We start from the raw sequence: 10,248 nt of genomic DNA, 5'->3' as shown, positions 1-10,248 counted from the left end.
CTGCCTTATCTCTAAAGGATGGCTGCATGGGCCCTGGCCAGGTTCTCAGTTGGTTGGAGCAGTGCCCTCTACACCAAAAGGGTGGGGGTTGGATTCCCTGTCAGGTCACATACCTAGGTTGTGGGTTTGATCCCCAGCTGGAGTGTGAACGGGAGGCAACCAATCAATGTTTCTCTCTCTTAAAAAATCAATAAAAAAGAAACAAACATATCCTCAGGTGAGGATTAAAAAAAAAAAAGGGCTGCATGGACAGGTTGGTTTTTTTCTGCAGTGTCCTGTGTAAGGGCATCTAGATTATTTTCAATATTTTGCTATTGCAAACAGGGCAGCAGTGGGCAGCCTTGGGCATATGCTTGCAGGAGTGTATCTTCAGGGTGCAATCCCAGAAGTGAGTGGCCAGGCTGCAGGGAAAACATCTGTTTTGTCCGATTCCGTAGGGGTTGCGGCGTTGTGCACTCTCACCAGCCATGTGTGAATTACCTGTTCCCCCCCAGTCACCTTTCCCCTAAGCGAGTGCTGTCAGACTTTTGGACTTTTGTCAGTCTCATAGGTGACAGATGGTCTCAGTGTAGCGTCAATGTGTGTTTCCCTTATAAGTGAAGATGAGCGTATTTTCACACCTATGGGCCATTTGTACATCTTTTCCTATGAACTCTCTGTTCATGTCTTTTGCCCATTTTTCTGTCTTTTATTCCTCTTGATAAAGTGTAAGGGCTCTTTGTATAGGAGGAAGATTTCTGTATTGCTTGATCCCAGTGTTCTGTTTCTGCTCTGCCTTATAACATATCTAGCTCATCTCACATCTCACTTGGATTAGAACAGTTCACTCCTAAAACTGGCTTCTAGGCCTTGACTCTTTGCCCTCTCTCATCTGCTCCCTATACAGTGGGGCCTTGACTTACGAGTGTCCCGACTAACGAGTTTTTTGAGATACCAGCTGTCTCTCGGCAGATTTTTTGCATTGAGTTGACAGAGTAATTTGAGTTAACGAGCTCCTTAACGAGCTTGGTCTCCAAACAAACTAAACTCGTAAGTCAAGGCCCCACTATACTCCAACCAGAACGATCTTCTTAAATTGTAAATCTCATCATGTCAGCACCTCCATCGAATGGATCCCCCTGGTCTTCAGGATTAGCAGTTCCTTAACGGAGCATTGGAGACCAGCGAACCTGGCCATGTGCCTCCAGTCCCAACTCTCACCTTTGCCCTGGTCCTCCCCTCTCCCCTCTGCTCCATTGACCTGAATCTCTCCCACTTGGTGCTCATAGCTCAGTGCAAACATCACCTCCTCAGGGAGGCCTTTGTTGACGGCGCCCCCATCTCTGTTCCCAGAGCGCCATGAATTTCCTAGTCCTATCACTCACCACTCTTTATCACTAGATCATACGCTCCACAAGGGACCCTGCTGGTCCGCTGGGCCCAATGCGTGCCTGACCCGTAGTAGGTTCTCCATTAGTACTTTTTGAATAGATAGCCAGTATGGCCACGTCCCCAGCGCCAGGTGAATACAGGCGGAACCGGCTGAATGAGTCCGTTGTTCTGAGCTTCGTGGACCCCGACCAAGTTTCTGAAGGTCAAGTGCTTACTTTCAGAATTAATCAGGTGCCACTGCGTTTCTAGCCAGTGGGACATTCTTTGTAGAATTGTTTCAACTCCAGTCCCAGACACACGGGCAGCCATGGGAGGCAGCCCCGGCGGCGTGTTTGTTCAGAGGTTGGTAAATAAAGCCGAAGGTAACGAACTGTATCTTAGCTTCTCCAGGTTTGACCCGAACCACCACTGGTCGGCAGGCGCAGATTCCAGCCCCCAGAGTGCAGCGTCACTGCCGGGGATGAAGGATAATTAGTGTCACAGGGAGACCACCGGTCTCCCTCTCTTAGTCATCATCGTCCTGAGATCGGAAAAAAAAAGGAAATCAAGTCAGATTAGAGCAGGGAAGTGCCTAGAACCGGCCAGTGACCCTGCGGGGAATCTATTCAGTGTGAAAACAGTGCTGGTGAGGGGCTTGGTGAGGGGCCACAGAATGGTTCACAGAGCAGCACCTCCCAGCGACTGAAACCCTGCTTGCCGCGGAGTAGATGGTGGGGTCCTGTCCTGGAGCGGTGAAGCGAACGGGCTTAGCCAGGCTGCAGAACCGGAGCAAACTGCTGCGGCTCGTGAAGGCTTCCTGAGCCGCTTGGTTGTCCACTGTGAGCAACGGGGACAGAGAGGCAGCGTCGTTCTGTCCGTTGGCACTGCCACCCCAGGCGTCAGACAGAGCTTGCACATAGTAGGTGCTCAGCGGGCTCTGCTGCCCTGTCCGTGGCTGGATCAGCTGCCTCCCTGTTGGCACTGCTCCGCCACCCTGGTCGCCATTGCATCCCACGCTGGCAAATTTGGGGCCGCCATTTACCAGGCTACATTACCACTTTAACAAGGGCTTCGACATAATCAGATCAGGGTTCTTTGCATAACGAGCTACAAGTCGGCGGGGTGATCAGCTCTGCTGGCGCTTCCTGGTCTGTGGGGTGAACTGGTCTGCAGCGAGCTCACCTGGCCCGGCGGTGTTTCCCTCTGCTCCCGGCTCCAGGTGCGCCGGGCCCACCCCTGATAAGGGCTCGTTTTGAAGAGAAAAACCCCAAGGTTCTGCCCAGAACCGTGCCCCCTGCCCCTCGCGGCAGCTTTCCTCTGGGCCAAGGAATTTCATTCCAAAGGTCTGTTTGTTTCTTCCTGTCACTTTACCCAGCCGGCCACGCTGACCTGAGAGGCGTGACTAAGGGGAATGGAGTGTTTTCATCCAGGGGCCGCCACAGTCGCTGTATCAAGTATCTGTTAGGACAGTGGATTTCATAACAGGTGTGTTTTTATCCCGGAAACATAATGCACTTAATTTAGAGGGTTGGACTTTCCTTCCAAGGACATTCCCTGTCTCTCCCCCCTGCCCCCACCCCCTTGCCAGCATCATCTGCAGTGAAACGGGTTAATGGGTTAACGGGTGAGACCATTAAACCATAAGCCAGGAGACCTGTCTTCTAATCGCCACCTTATCTTTTAATGACTATGTGAGCTCACAGGGCCACAGTTTTTCCTCAAACAGGCATCAGCCCCACCCCACCAGCCGGAGAGGGTCGGGGAGGGGGATTGGTGAGATGATCCGGGACTTGGAAATCTGCAGGGGCCAGTGCTGGGCAGCGCGGTGGGAACCGTGGCCCTGGCTGTGCGCTGCGTGCGCCCTGCGGGTCCCAGCACTCTCAGGACCAGAGACGTGAAGGAGAGGCACAAAGTGGAAGGGGGACTGGGTCAGGGCATTTTCTAAAATTGTCCTTGCCATATGGACTGGGTGTTCTTTTTTACACATTTAAAACATCAATTTCACTGAAACAGAATTATATCCTTTTAAAATTTACTCCTTTATCAAAGTAATACATGTACGGAGATTAAAAAGTCAAATGGGCCCTGGCCGGGGTGGCTTCGTGGTTAAAGCATCAGCCTGTGCACCGAAAGGTTGCAGGTTCAAGTCCCAGTCAAGGGCACTTACCCGGGTTGCAGGTTCCATCCCCGGCAACTGGAGTGCATGCAGGGGGCAACCAATCGGTGTGTCGCTCTCACATTGATGCTTCTCTCTCTCTCTGTCTCTCTTCCATTCTCTCTAAAAATAAAAAAAATGAATGGAAAAATATTCTTGGGCAAGAATTAATAATAACAACAAAGTCGAATGGTGCTGGAAGACACATCAAAAACACTAGCCTCCTTCCCCTTCCTATCTTGCTCCCTAGGAGGGGCCATCCTTATGGTTCCTCCTTCTATGTATTTCCCTTTGTACTTGTCCCTGTCTTTCTAACTGACACAGTTTTACTCTTCTTTCCTGATTTTCCCTGATTAAACTCATTGTTTTCCCACCATGGGGGGTGAGAAGTTGGCTCTTCCACCCTGAGACCCCCATCACTTCCTCTCCCTCAATTCCCCCCAATACGGTCACATCACATTTTTTGGTTGAAGCAGTGGTCAGTGTTTACTGTATTATTACTATGCAAATAGTGTTCAACTGAAAATGTTCCCCAACTGGCTCAATGGATAGAGCATTGGCTCACAAACTGAAGGATCCTGGGTTCAATTCCGGTCAAGGGCACATACCTGGGTTGCAGGCTCGACCCCTGGCCTTGATTGGGGCGCGTGCGGGAGGCAACCAATCCATGTGTCCCTCTCACATGGAAGTTTCTCTCTCTCTGGTTCCCCTATTACTATGCAAATAGTGTTCAACTGAAAATGTTCCCCGACTGGCTCAGTGGATAGAGCATTGGCTCGCAAACGGAAGGATCCTGGGTTCAATTCCGGTCAAGGGCACATACCTGGGTTGCAGGCTCGACCCCTGGCCCTGGTTGGGGCGCGTGCGGGAGACAACCAATCGATGTGTCTCTCTCACATGGAGGTTTCTCTCTCTCTGACTCCCCTTCCCTTCCATTCTCTCTCTCTCTCTCTCTAAAAAAAATAAAATAAAATAAAAGAATCAATGGAAACATATCCTCAGGTGAGGATTAACAACAACAAAAAATGTTCCCCAACTGAGTCTTATCTTCTTCCCCAAACCTGCTGTGGTGGTTTACAAACATGTTCACAAATTCTTTGACTCTCCTTGCACCTAGAGGTGGGGGGAACCTGATCCCCTTCCTACTTGAACACGGTAACTTGATTCTAAGGAGTAGATTGCAGCTGAGGTGAGATTGTGCTGCCTCGGATGCAGGGCCATGAAAGAAGACATGGCTTCCCTCTGTCTTGGGACGTACCCCTGTGGGGCCCTGGGCAGCCGTGTAAGAAGTCTAGCTATTCTGAAGCCACCATGTTGGAGAGATCATGTGGACAGACCGTGGGGGGAGGGAGGGAGGGAGGGAGGGAGAGAGAGAGAGAGAGAGGCAGAGGAGCCCCAGATGGTCCATCCCTCAGCTCATTGAATCTTCCCAGAACCCTCGCCCCAACCAAGTGAGACGTGCCTAGCTGAGCCCAGTCCACTGCCAGGACCACCAGAGCTAATAATAGTAAATGATTGCTGTTTAGTGCTGCTAAGTTTGGGTTAGCTCAGCAATAGATAAGGGGAAGACTGCTCTAACTGAGGTCTCCCCATCTCATTCGACGGCAACTTCCTCCTTCCAGTGCCTTAGACCAGAAAGCTTGGGGCATTCCTGACTCCTCTCTTTCTTTTAAACCTCGCATCCAACATGTCAAGAAATATTTTGGCCCTGCCTTCCAAGTCTACTCTCAATCCCATCACTTCTCACCACTTCCAGTGCTACACCCCAATCCAACCCACCATCTTCCTCTTGGGCCGTCACCGCTGTCTTTCACTGTGGCCGCTGCAAGGGCCTTCTAGCTGCAAGAGCATCTTGCTCCTCCCTCCCCGCTTCCCCATGGTTTATTCTCAACACATCCACGGAATCACCCTTTGACACGTACGTGTGACCACATCACTCCTCAGCACAGAGCTCTGCAGCAGCTCCCATCTCACTCAGAGTGAGAGCCAGCGTCCCCACACTGGGCCCCGGGCCCTTCCCTTCCGGCCCCCCTTCCTCTCTGACCCAGTCTTCTCCCCTCCCAGCTCTGCTCCAGCCCCGCTCTCCTTTCTAGCCCTTGAATGCATTAGGCTCACCTCTACCTTAGGTCCTTTGCGTGAGTTTATTTCCTGGAACTTTTTGTAATTATTATTACAAAAATAATACTTTTCTTCATGTATTTCCTGGAACTAATAATTCATTTTTGTTTTTTTATTTTCTTAGCATTCTACATACCAATTGCTAATCTGCCCCCCGCCCCCTCCCAAGTGCTTCCATGTTCTGGATATTATTTTCTACATTCCCCAAACATGTCATTTTCTTTTATTCATTGGTGCCTCCCTCCTGGAGCCTGCCACCCACCTGCTCCCCTCTGGACGGGTTGTTTTCTATCAGCTGCCATCCTGGCATTCCCTTCCTGCCCTCCGTCCTCAGAAGTGGGCTGTACAGAATTGGCTGTATTGCTCAAAGATAAGGGAGGGTGGTTAAAACGTCCAGTTTGTGTGCAGGATGGACATTCTCCCTCATAAGCCACACATGCCTTACACGAGGGGCCAGCACATCAAATTCCCAGGTGGTGGACATGGTATTTGCCTCACAGAGTCGTCATGAAGATTCTGAGCTAAGACAAATAAAGTGCTTACGGCAGTGCCTGGCATTTGAGTGCGCAAGTGGTAGCAACTATAATTATTCTCATAATTTTGGAATGAACTTGACTAAGGGCTCTGGGGATTAAGCGGGGCGTCTAACTCTCCTATTCTGTGCCCTGAAACAAGAAGCAGTTTTCTGAGAGCTCCTCCTGGGAAGCCCACCGGCCCATGCACCTCAGCTCCGTGGATTCGGGGCGCCGTGGGGAAATCCCTCGGTCCTGGCTACTCCGGCACTGCGCACAGTTGGCTTCTATGGGACATCCCAGCCCAGCCTGGAATGCTCTTATTTCTTGACATGACTCTGTTTCTTTGCAAATACAGTCATTTTGTCTTTCCTCTCAGCCCTCTTCTAAAGTTTTCTTCCACCCATTCCTGCCCGTACACATCTTTTTCAACGTTAAGTCACTCTTTAATTTGTAACAAAGAGACCTGGTTCTGTCTTTGCCACTAATCGCCTAGAAATAGCTCAAACTTGGGTTCTGGATTCAATCTGCCCGAGTTTGAATCCCAACTCTGACATCGATTAGCCATGTCCCATGGGCAAGCATGAAATCTTTATGGGCCGTAGTTTCCTCATCTGTCCGATCAAGATAATAAATAACAGGAAGTGGGCTGTAACTCGTAGGGCTGCCGTGGGGATTGAAGAGGTCATACAGGTGAAGCACCCAACCTGGCACTCAGAGTAAAAAAAAACCCCCAAACCCCAACACACACACACACACACACACACACACACACACACACACACACACACAACAGGCCCTGGCCAGGTGGCTCAGTTGGTTAGAGATTGGGGATTCAATCCCTGGTCAGGACACTTATAAGAATCAACCAATGAATGCATACATACAGAGTGTCCCCCAAAATGTATGCATACACTTTGAATAATTATAGAGGCAGTGTTTATTGAAATGAATTTCATTTTTGAAATCGAGCTATCAGCTGTTAAGGAGTGTATACATTTTTTTGGGATACCCTGTATGTGGAACAACAAATTGATGTTTCTCTCCCTCCCTCCTCCCCCCTCTCTCAAATCCAACAATCAATAAGCAAACCAAAACACCCAGCTCCCGCATCATTCTCTTTCCCAATTTAAACCCTCACATAGACTTGGTCACTCTGGGCACAAATGCAGAGGAGGACTATTAGGGGGATGAAGCTTTTCAAATGGCTGAGGCAGAGGAAATGTGATCTCCTTGATTTTGTTTGCAGCCTCTACTAGACCACATAGCAACAGAACAACATAGCAACTAATTGAAAGCCATTCCATTTTCTGCAAGTCAGCCCACTTGCCTTTTAAAAAAGGTTCCGGCTTTTACAAAACCTGCCTGAGTAGTGTTTGTGTCACATAGGCAAACTCCCCACGGTAATAATGGTATTTGATTTTTGTTTCTGCACAAAGAATGCTCATCACAAATTTATAAATGAGCCACAAGCTCCCTTCTTGCTAGTCTATTATTTTATAAACTAGTGACTAGATTGTTACCACAGTGCCCTCTAGTGGAACATAATGATTTCCTTGAATTTGGGTCTTAGATTTTATATAGGACACCGTGTGTTATTTACTACTCACAGTATTAGGATCATTTGCAGATATGGTATAACCATATATTTCACAAAATTCTTTTAAAAATATTTTTATTGATTTCAGAGAGGAAGGGAGAGGGAGAGATAGAACCATCATTGATGAGAGAGAATCTGATCAGCTGCCTCCTGCACGATCAGCCCACAACCAGGGCATGTGCCCTGACCGGGAATCTTGAGCCGTGACCTTCTGGTTCATAGGTCAATGCTCAACCACTGAGCCATGCCGGCTGGGCTCACAAAATTCTTTTTAAAAAGTACTTATGATTTCATCTTCAATCCTTTGAACAATGAAGCTTGGTTTTCACCATCTAAGATTTATCTTCCTGCAGAGTCGCTCTACCTGGTGGGCACATCAATCCTGCTCCTAATATTCCTCCAGGGTCAGAGGGCTGCTTTCAAATCAGTCCGCAGCAATTCTGGCGCCACCAGGGCACAGCCCGATTGTCCTGCACAGGGGCTGCAGTTAGAACTCAAAGAAACGGCCTGAACTCATCCTTTCTCACCAGCCCCTGTTCCGCTTCTCCCCAGCTGTATATCCCTAGGGGATCAGAATATCCACCCCCAAATGGGCCACTTTGACATAAGGATTATTTTGAGCTGGTAATTGTGAAAAACAAAAACAAAAACAAAACAGATGCAGGGAAAGTTCTCTGCCCTCCCCTTATCTGCCTTTTAAAAGCAGGGCATAGTTCTCCTTAAGGAAGGTGCTCTTCTGGTCTATTTTGAAGAAGTACTGTTGATATTTGGCTCTGTTGACTAATGAGTTTGCCGACCACTGCCCTAGGGGATCAGAATATCCACCCCAAAATGGGCCACTTTGACATAAGGATTATTTTGAGCTGGTAATTGTGAAAAACAAAAACAAAAACAAAACAGATGCAGGGAAAGTTCTCTGCCCTCCCCTCATCTGCCTTTTAAAAGCAGGGCATAGTTCTTCTTCTGCACCAGGAAGAGGAGACAGACTCTCGTCACTAGAGATGGGGCTGGGGTGGGGGTCACACCAAGTGAGTCTGTAGACACAGGCCTTACTAAAAGAACCCTCATCTTCCATTAACTTCCCCATATGTGTCTTAGTTACGTTCCCACATTCTATCCCCCTAGAAGCCCAAATCCCCTCGTCCTTGTCCTTTCTCAGTATTTATTGTCCTTTCTTAAAATGGCACTTAAGCCCCAAGTCTAGTTGCACCTTTGAGTTTTCACTTCTCTTTTGGGAAGCTCCCATGCATGGAAAAAATTAACATCAAGAAAATGGCTAGCTGGTTTGGCTCAGTGGATAGAGCACCAGCCTGCGGACTGAAAGGTCCCAGGTTTGATTCCGGTCAAGGGCCATGCCTGGGCTCTTTCCCTCTCCCTTCCTCTCTGAAACCAATAAGATATATTTAAAAACAGAAAAAGAAAATGGTATGCCTTTTCTCCTGCGAATCTTTCAGTTTAATTTGCAGGTCCCCAGGTACATAACATAAGGGAATAGAGGATACATTTTCTCTCTCCTACAATCCCAGGTGTGGAGTTAGGCCCGAGAGGGGCAGGAGGTGGGTCAGTGGCCTCTGCTCCACCGCCTAGTCTAGGGGAACATCTTGCTGCCGGTGTGACCCTTGCATGTTACTACCTCATCTAGTCCAGCAGCCTCAGCTGCTGTGCCTGACAAATGGCCAACGACAAGAAACCAACCACACAGAGAGCCCAGGGCACCCTTCGCTCTGCCTCCTCTCAACTTTCAAGTGGCTTTATGTGCTCTATGAAATGCTAATCCTGCAGGGTGAAATCCAAGCTGGTTTACCCTCAGAGCTACCGGGGCCAGAAGTGATGGGGAGCGAGGAGGCACTAAATTTCTTCTCCTAAAACACAAGGGGTCTATTCAGCAAACTCACTGTCGCAGCACAAAAAGCTATTCTTGTATCAGATCAACAAAGGGAACTGGTCCAAGTGCAGAGACAATTTGAGATTTATGTTCTGTTTCCTGTGGAAAAGCGAAACCCAAGAGAGACCCCCCGTAGGATAGAGCAGGCACCCCCAAAGGTACTGTGTTTCCTAAACTAAACTTCTGATTTGCAGGTTTGTGACGGGGCCTGGGAACCCACACGGTGACCCCCTGGGTGCTGATGCAGGTTGTTGGAGGCCCACACACATTCTGAGAAGCACCCGGTGGTGTCTGCCAGGATTTAATAGCAGACGCCATTAAAACTGTCAGGAGCACAAGGCCATGACAATGTAGTAGCGGTAGGATAAATTCACTTAGTTTTCCAGGGTTTGGCCCGATCCGACTTTGCTTGGCCCACAGAAATGCTAGCAGCTAGGTATTCATAAACCATAAGTGTATGTTTAGCATCCTAAACTGTATTTTAAAATGGAACATTAGGAAATAGCTATTTATGCAATTAGCAAGTTTGCAATTAACACTTAACACATGAACAATTAATAATTAACACATAAGTTTTACTATGCAATATTAATTTAACAATATCTTTCACAACTCATGGGCTCAGGTG

The sequence above is a fragment of the Myotis brandtii genome, unplaced genomic scaffold (assembly GCF_000412655.1).
Source record: "Myotis brandtii unplaced genomic scaffold, ASM41265v1 scaffold1223, whole genome shotgun sequence".
NCBI lineage: Eukaryota > Metazoa > Chordata > Mammalia > Chiroptera > Vespertilionidae > Myotis > Myotis brandtii.
The sequence above is the reverse complement of the archived record's forward strand: the minus strand, read 5'-3'. Positions refer to the sequence as shown.